We start from the raw sequence: 10,230 nt of genomic DNA on the forward strand, positions 1-10,230 counted from the left end.
TGTGACTTACAAGGCTGTGGTTCATTCATTACATTCCTAGTTGTGGAAAATGCTTACACTGAAAATCTGTTTGGTTTGGACATTTTTAAAATGTCTGGATTGTCCATCAGTGATGAAGTGCATTTGTTTTCTGATCAAGTAACATATCAACAGTTACATGCCCTCTGTGTAAATTTACCTATTATTCCAGGACTGGGTTGTGCAACAGAATTTCTGGTTCATATTATGATGAAACAGTCTGCCCGCTCTCATTTTTCCAAGGCCCGTCCAAGAGAGGTAACTTTACAGGATCAAGTAAAAGCAGAATTAGATCATCTTCAGTCCCTTGATGTTATTCAACCTATTTCTTCCAGTGAATGGTCAACATCACTGGTGACTGTCAACAAACCTACCAGTAAATTATGCCTATGCGGTGATTTTTAAAATTCTATCCATGCACAGTCAATCATTGACACCTATCCTTTGTCGTGTCCTGATAAGCTGTTAGCAAAATTACTGGATGGGGGGCATTATTTTTCAAAGACTGACTTGGCAGAGGCATATTTACAGCTGCCACTCAACTAGGAATCTAAATGCTTTCTAGTTATCAATAAGCAATTTGGGCTTAATCAATACCAGTATTTGCCTTTTGGTGTGGCAAACGCACCTGCTATTTTTCAATGCTTTTTAGAGCAACTTATTGTATCAGTTCCAGGCTGCATCAACTATTTAGATGATATAGTAATGTCTGGTGCCTCTACAGAGGAACATTTGCACAATCTTTGTGCTGTTTTCTGTTTTACAGTTTGCAGGGTTAAAGTGCAGTTTGGACAAGACACAGTTTTTTCAGCTATCCATTCTTTATTTGGGTTTTGAAGTGTCACAGGCTGGCATTGATGCTATTGCCATGTTGCCACATCCCACGTCTGTCACGGAATTACAGGCATTTTCAGGCAAAATAGTGTACTATCACATATTCAAATCAGACACTGCCACTGTAACACAACCACACCATGCATTATTTTGTAAAGATCTTTCTTTCCATTGGTCCCTGGCTTGTTACGAGGCATTCAAGCTGTTGAAATCTGCACTGCAGTTGGCTCCTTATTTGGCCCATTTTCAGCTGGGCCAGCACCTTGTGTTTGCGAATGACGCATATCAGTTTAGCCTTGGCGTGTTCCTTGCTCATAAGTATGCGGATGGATCTGAACGCTGTATTGCATATGCTCCTAATGCAACAGCATTTCTCAGATAGAGAAAGATCGTGTATGCTCTAAAAAAAAAAAATTCATATTTTTCTATACATGTTGAAATTTCACCTGATCACAGACCACAAATCACTTGTATCTCTTTTCAACCCTTCAGCATCCTTGCCGGGTAAAGCCACATTTCACTTACAGCGGTGGGTTATTTTCCTGTCACAATACAATTATGAGATACATTTTCGACCAAGGAGCACATGGAAATGCTGATGTCTTATCGCAATTACCGATTGGTCTGTATCCAGAGTTTGATAAAGAGGAATTACTTTGATTTCATTTATATGTGGAAGCTGAAAATGATGATGGTTTTCCTGGTACTAGCACTAAAATTACATCCTGTTTTAAGTAAAGTTGTTTCTTTTGTGCAACATGGCTGGCCCCAGACAAACCTCCGGGTCGTGCTCCTGATCCTTTGAGAAATTATTTTGTATTACAGAATAATCTTTCTGTTTGGGATGGAGCACTGCAGTTAGCTACAGAGGACATTGCTCTCAGGTTGTAGTCCCGTCCCCCCTTCACTTTCAGGTTATGCATTTATTACATACAGACCACCAGGATGCATCAGATCCAAAAGCATTAGCATGCAGCCATGGCTTTTAGCCAGGCATTGATGGGGAAATAGTGTGAGTTGTTGCAGCCAGCCCACAATGTGCTATCCACCACGTGGCACCCCATGCTTCTTTGTTGCCATGGCTAGAGCCACAGCAGCCTTGGGAATGACACCATGTACTTTTTGCGGTACCTTTAATTACTACTGGCTTGTAATTGATGCTTATTCTGAAGTTTCCATATGTGATGCGTTGTCTGTCTGCTCCTGCAATGACAACAATTTCAACTTTGTCAAAAATTTTTGAAATGCAAAGTCTTCCATATACATTAGTTACAGTCAATGGCCCCCAGTTCATATCTCAGGAATTTGAAGATACTGGTAAAAAAAAAAAAATAAAAAAAGTGGTGTTCACCATGTCCCCCTTTCCACCCTCAATCGAATGGGGAAGCAGAATGACTAGTAGGAATATTTGAGACTCAGATGAAAAAATATGTTTCGGATGTGTCACTGGAAGTAGGTCTTGACCGGTTCCTCAGTTGTTATAGGTTCGCCCCTGTTGGCAATATGAGTCCAGCAGAGTTTTTGCATGGTTGTCAGCCCCGACTCTGCTTCAGCTGATGCCAGCAACAGCACTGCAATACTTCCAGCCTGGCACAGCTGCTTTGGCTCGCAGGTTTCGCTGCCAGCCAAAAAGGGTGCAGGCGGTAATCGACAGTACCCACGGCTGACGTGTGTCGTCTGCATGGCTGAGAGGAAGGCTTCGTGACACGTCGACCAGCTACAACTTCACGTAGGCAGCTGAGCACCTGAAGCGCCTCCGCCATCCATGCATCCTCCGTCTGCCCGGCTCTCTCTTACATTTTAGCTGATGTCCTCACCTTCTCTGCTGCCCTCACTTTCTCCACTGCCACTGCTGACATTTTCACAGCTGTCTCCTCCCTGTGGGAGCCCCCTTCAGCTGTCACGAGCCACGGCGGGCCCCTGGCTTCCGTGTTGCTGAATCTGACACCTCCAACACTGCCATCTCCATTGCAGCTAGCATGACCTGTTCTGCCGTCACCTCCTTCCCTGGATTTGGACGTGGAAATAAAAGCTGCACCAGCGTCGCCTGTCCTACCATATGGCCTCTCACAGTGGAGCAGACGCCACACCTGTCTGCCCTCGCATCATTCCGACCTTACACACTGACAGTAGTGCGTTGCACGACTCTACAGCCTACATTGACCACAGAAGAAAGGGACGTGAGCACAGTGCTTTCTTCGCTAAGTAGGATAAGTGCTGTTAAGTACCAATTTTGTGTGTGTGCCACTTAGAATTTCGGGTGTGAAGCTTGTGTTTGATTCGGCAACTAGGCCTGCTTGTATGACAGCAGTCGTGCGCACAGCCTGCACCCTGTTGCAACTACGGTCTGTATAGGATGGAGTTCTATGTTCAGCCAAACACTTGTGTATTCCTAACTGTATTGTACTTTGTCTTCCAAGTGTGTGTGTCCTGTTCGCGCAATAAATTACAGTGTTCTTGGGTTAGAATATATGTATGTGTGTACTTTCACTGTCTGTGAGTAAAAGAGCGGAAACTGTTCATTTTATTGTATCGCTCAAATGCAGCATCCTGAAAAGTGCATGACACAGTAAATGTTTTTAAGCAAAAATACATAAAATGAACTATTTAATAACTTAAAGCATAAGTATTTCAGTTCTTTTTTCTAAATATGCATGTACCACCAACACGCACAGCAGTATACCTCACATACATCAACTGCCACATGTTAACAGAAAGGTGAAAGGTTGATAGTTGTGCTACAACATGTATTAATTGTATACTGTTTCCTAGACTTGTTGTTTAGAATAAATCCTGGCAACAATTATTTTCCAAACCATAGAATAAACACAAAATGAAAAAAAGGAACTATTTGCAAAAGATTTCACTTTTATTGAGAAAGTTTCCACATACATTGTGAAACACTTTGTATACATGAAGCATAAATAAATTTAAAAAAATACTGTTAGGAATAATCACAATGTATCACGCTGGTAGACAGTTTGCCTTTGGAGGTCGTACAAGATACAGTGCTAAACCCAAATGACAAAAAGAAATTCGTCAAGCATTAAAAGTGTAACACCTACTTTGGACTCAAACGTGATTGTCTCAATGTTCGATAGACAGATGAAGGCAAAGAATAATGGGTGAATAGAAAAAAATTGAGTGACAGAAACTGTGTGATTCAAGAGTAAAATAATAAACAAATACAGAGGACATTTGAAGGTATAATATTAAACAATTTATGAAAAAGCAACGACGCAGATCTTAGGTTTGACAGCTCATATCAAGTCTAAATGACGAAGGAGTGTTCCCCGTACACCCAGTGACAAGGTATGTTATTTCCGGGTGCTGGCATTAAAACTGAATATTAATGTATTATCAAAAAGCTTGGCAGGTACTAATACAAGAATTGCTCATCGTAATAGTATTGTACCATACTGATTCTGCACTCCGCTTATAATGCAAAGGGCAGAATCAAATATACTGAAGGATGCAATAAGGATGAGCCAAGACATAAATAAAGAGATGGAAGAGTTGCACATCGTGATAACCTGCTGCTCTGTGAGGCTGTTTTCCCATCTGGTCTGGTCCTTGTGAACCAGGGACAGGACGTGTCCCACTGCAAGGTGAGGCCTGGCTGCTGCATCAAGGCCTCATGCACCTATTCAGAGCTGTACACTATGTTCGAGCTGCTGCAGATCACATGCTGCTCTTGCCCAAGAAACCCAGACAGTGAAACCCTGTTCACTTGAGCTCAAAGTCAGTTCATGAAGCTGGCTGTTCATCATTGTCAGAGTGAAATCAAGGATTACAGAAAGTTGTCAGAGAGGTGTTGAGCCAACTTCCATTATGTTATGACAGAGCCGAATAACCCACTGACAAGAAAAGAGATGGCAGCAAAAATCCTGATGTCAGGTAGTTTTTAGTTGTTAGCTACAGGCCCTCGAAGGGAAACAATGAGATGTATTAGCTCATCTGCAATTCTTTCAAAAGTAATTGCTTTGTTTGATCACACAAAGGCCTTAATGAGGAACTGAAGCATTTAGTATTTCAAAAGTCACAATAGCAATGATCTAACAGGACTCTCTTCAGGATTTCTCTCCAGTATCAAGCACTGATATATTTCCTATTCAACTATCAATAGCAAAAAGCACATCATTGATCAAGGTATCAAGTCTGCACTCCATGTAATCTTCACTGGAAACACTCAGTAAAAGGCGAAATTCACATATAATAGAAAAGTTTGAATGTTTCGACACAGAGCTTGGTCACAGTCTATCACCTGCCACTGGTAACAGCACTAACATAATGGAAAGAACAAGAAAGCTTCATACAGTTACCAATGCCGCACAAAATTCAACACTAAGAAAATTTTCCAAGTAGAGTGACACATCAGTCTCGAGGATACTGCCAAGACCACCCACAGTACACTGGGACTGAACTGTGAAGATAAAGGCTCAATCAGAATTTAAAAAGTTCTGTTCTGTACGTAAGTGACAAACCTGCTTTCAGATCTGGATTTGACTGTGGTTATGATGTGGCACTATAAAGGCTAACAATATTCCCAAAAACAAAATCATCTTTCATGTAAAGTAAGAATCGTAGGACATCTGAGGTCTTGGTACAACAGGAAGCTGTGTATGTGAATATTAGCCTAGTGTGATGGAAAAGTACATTCTGCACTCAAAAGGTATGATACATCATCTCATGGGATATGGGCCTTGTCCTATGTACTTAAGCCCCCTCCCTCTTTCTTTCTTTCTTTCTAAGAAGGTTCTCTGTAGCTGACAGTAGGAGTTGCACAATAGATAAAAGTCAGAAGACAGTGTATTATGAGATGTACACTGATATTCACTTGCTTCCAGTACACACATAAACTTAGCTTACAGTATGTGTACTAGCAATGTAATATCTACGCAGTAACTTCCATCTGCTTCACTAAACCTTTCTATATAACTATGGAAAGTAAGGAGCAGTGGAAGAAAGATGCATTACATCATTCAGGTGACACAGTCTGGTTTACTGATTGGTACAAAACAGACAAAGAAGCTATGGCCAGAGTAATCCTTGACTGAAAAGTGCAATTCCTGCAGGGAAGCAGGCTGTGGTATTCCAGAGGGGGATATACACTAGAAGAGTATGCACAGAGGAGAATCTACAAAGGTGGTACAAGAATTGTAGCATCTACATTTATTTGGACAACCAAGCAACTCTTAAATTTTGTATCAGCCCCTGCAACAAGATCAAAGAGCATTGCAGAATATCAAGTACGCTTTTGAGGCTAGGGGAAACCAACAGGGTAATCCTGCCATGGTTTGTTGACGATTCAGGAATTATTGGATATGAACGAGTTGAGAGGCCGGCCAGGGCAGGGACAATTACTCCATTTGTTGGATGGAACCTGTCTTAACCATCACTTATGCAATGGTAAAATCTAAACTAAGTAGTTCGATCAGGAGGCAGCATGTAGACTATTAGACTAAAACCCAACAACAAAAACAGGGCAAGGAATGATACCATTACCATGTTTTACGAGAAGTTCTGTAAAATGGGTTTGAACAGGGAGGTAGTTTAGAGTCAGGGTAGATGTAATGACTGGCCATGGGAACTTCAGGAAACATATGCATATGATGGGAATTGAGAAAGAAACCATTAAGTGTCGACAGTGGTATGGGGGATGAAGCTGCAAATCATTTAATCTTCCAGTGCAAAGCGTTGGAGACAAAGAGAGACAGAATATTTGAATCATTAATTCCTCAAGAAATTGTGGCCGACAGAGATGTAGTAAAGCGGCTCCTACTACCATTTAATGGTACTGGCTGGCTTTTCTAGAATGATATGTAGCGATACCACACAATAAACTTAAGTTTCACTATTGGCAACAAGGGGTTAGGACCACAGTTGTTTTGTCTCCCTGGTTAAAAAAAAAAAAAGGTGGTACTATTGTAAATGCAAGGTTTCTATATGAGCTGCATCTCAAGTCGCCACTTGTGCTGTGTGATCTGTTATTGTTTTATAATTTGGTGGGGGGGGGGGGGGGCGGGGAGGGAGGTTAGGCAGTTACCAGTCCATCAACTCTCATTACTCTTAACAGAAAGCAATCAGCAATATGAAGCCAAGCTCATAAAATAATGCTAAAATGCCGTGACACAAAAAAAAGCAGAATATACTAATCAAACACAGTTGCACAAACTATGAAGATGAGCTGCTTTGAAACTCGGCTTGACTAGCTAGTCCCCTGGGACTCGTGACTCCTAGAAATAAGAAGCTAGTTTCATTTATTATTCTATTCCACAACCTTCAACAAAGCTTTTTATTCTGCTAGAATTACATTAATACATGTATGCGTATTCAGGTACTGCCGACTTACAGTGTAGAGAAGCACAGCTGCATACTGCTTGGGCTACTAAATTTATTTTTACCTTATTTCACAGTAGTCAGTGGCCAATACACAATCTGGTCATAGTTTCTATGGGATCTTTTATCTATCATTCTGGTAAAATGGAAACGAAAGTTGTTTGTGTTAATAGCATGCAAAAGCTTCTCACAGAGATTTCATAGTGGAAGTGTAGACTGATGAATAATTCTCTCAAGCAAGCTCAGCTTCAGTTCCAACAGCATCTATTATGAACAGGTGAACTCAGCCAATAATGAAAACTGCATTCAGTGATTTATGCTGTGAAATCTTCCTCTGGTTTCAATGCCTGTCTTAGACAATTCACCATACATTACACAGATAAAAAAATTGTAACTAGATGAATGACGGTGAAAATGAAATGACTGAATCGTGCAGAGAATCTCACAATGATTATAACGTGAGAAGAAAGCCTTTACACAACTCAGCTCAATTAATAAGCTGTGAAACATGACTGAACTCCCAAGCACTCAAATTAACAGGCACTTTAGAGAGAGTACTATAAATCTGAAAATGCTTCTCTTGTTTATTATTGCAGAGGACTCAACACTGTACTGCTGCAAGTTCGGTCATTTTGAGATGAAACTTGAATGAATGATGAAATAATCTAAATTGCCACCAACAACATTATTATTAATGTGTGTACTTCTCACTTCAGTGATAGTAAATCAGAGCACTCCAGTACAGACAGAGGGCAAGTGATGGCCGGAAGTGAATGGAATATTGGGCGAATGGTGGAACAAACCAAGTTGCCTCAATGACACTATTATCGTTCCAAGATTCTTTTCACTCCGGTACAAACAAAATGGAAATAATTGGCCGAAATGAATTCATCCTGATGTGTAATGTCTTATTTAGTTTATCACACTGTAAATGTAGAAAAAATTCCGAAAAAGTCGAAGTCCAATATTCAACAGGATATTACATTGCAGCATTTTCAAATTCACTAAAATATAATACAGCATTATTCCAAATGATGGACCCATTTTCAAAACTTCATATTTATTCAAGTACAAATCCAAAATGAACAAGCTTTATACCAATGGAAAGAGGTAGTTTCAAAGTTTTTAGCAGGGGGGGGGGGGGCATGGGCGAACAGTAACGGTTTCAGAAGCGGCTGGTAGAGTTTGCGCGGCAATAGGTCCGTCATTCCATTTCACTGTCAGTTGTGAGTGAGATGGCGACTGTGGAGCACAAGATTTCCTGTGTTCTTGAGTTCGCGAAAATTGATACGCAAATTACAGTGCAGCAGGCATTTAGTACCAAATTTGGTAATCAACCACCAACTCGCAAAAGCATTAGCTGTTGGTTTAAGCAATTTAAACGGATTGGAAGTGTGTGCAAAGGAAAAAGCACAGGCCGACCGTGTGTGTCAGAGAATGATGTCCGACGGATTCAAGAAAGTTTGTGTGCAGTCTCATTAAGTTTACCAATAGAGCCAGTCAAGAACTTGGAATATCCCAACCAACTGTATGGAAAGTTCTGAGACAGTGTTTGCTGTACAAGCCCTACCAATTACAACTTGTGCAGTCTCTCAACCCCAACAACAAAATGAAGCGTCTTGCATTTTGTGGTTATGTGCTAGAAAAGATGGAGGATTACGCATTTCTACAACATCTAATTTTTAGCTATGAAGCGACATTCCACCTTAGCGGAAAAGTCAACAGACACAATGTTTGCATATGGGGTTTCGAAAATCCACATTCACCATTGTTGTTGTTGTTGTTGTGGTCTTCAGTCCTGAGACTGGTTTGATGCAGCTCTCCATGCTACTCTATCCTGTGCAAGCTTTTTCATCTCCCAGTACCTACTGCAACCTACATCCTTCTGAATCTGCTTAGTGTATTCGTCTCTTGGTCTCCATTCACCATAGCAACACGAAAGAGACTCACCGAAGATCAACGTGTACTGTGCCATATTCGGTACAAAGGTTTATGGGCCATTTTCATATGCAAGGGTTGTTCCCTCAAGTTATGGAAGATTCCCAGGACTTCATTTTCGAACAGGATGGAGCTCTACCCCATTGGCACCATGATGTCCGAGGCTTTTTGAATAGCTCCCTTCCTCAGTGCTGGGTCTGTTGCAGGGGGCTTTAAGACATGGATCTGCACTTCTGGTCACCGAGATCTCCTGATCTCACACTCTGCAACTATTTCTTATGGGGTTATGTGAAGGAAGCTGTTTATCTCTACCAACTACTCTGAATGATGTGTGGAACTGGATCACTACTGCTGTGCACTCAGTAATAGCAGGTATGTTTTCGCGTGTGTGGGACAAGTTTGGGCACCATGTCAATGTTTGCCATGCAGCCAACGGTGGCCAAATTGAACATTTATCACATTTCTAATTATTAAAAACTAATTAATGAAAATTATTAAATTGATATCAAACATTATGAAACTTCCTCTTTTCACTGGTATAAAGCTTGTTCATTTTGGATTTGTACTTGAATACATACAAAGTTTGAAAATGGGTCCATCATTTAGAATAACCCTGTATTTCAGTGACCTTTTAATCATTAGCCAAGGTTGGGTGCTTCTAGAGAGATGACAATATGAGACTTGGCCACTTGATCTTCATCGACACAGGTACTCCGGTCTGCCATCACACAGTGTCTTCTTGAAGTGTTTGTATATGACAACCAAAAACACAAAGAACAGAAAGTATTGATAAAATTTTAGTGTTACATTAAGAAAGGTAAAGTACCAATACAGTTCCAGCAGTCCAGCTGAAAAGCAATACACCCTACAAGTAGGAAAACACCAACGTTCTGCAGTTCACATCCAAGTGATGAGCAACAAAAGACAAGAGATGTAATGAATTGTCAATTTTTACAACAGTGATGCACCACCCAAATTCAAATTCAGTGAGAGATTTATGAGAAATATTGGCAGATTATGTAAGTTACACCATACTAAATGACATGGCTCACTTAGAATGTACTTTGTAGAGATAAAATGAGTTATTCCATTCAACTATAT

The sequence above is a fragment of the Schistocerca piceifrons genome, chromosome X, assembly GCF_021461385.2.
Source record: "Schistocerca piceifrons isolate TAMUIC-IGC-003096 chromosome X, iqSchPice1.1, whole genome shotgun sequence".
Lineage (NCBI taxonomy): Eukaryota > Metazoa > Arthropoda > Insecta > Orthoptera > Acrididae > Schistocerca > Schistocerca piceifrons.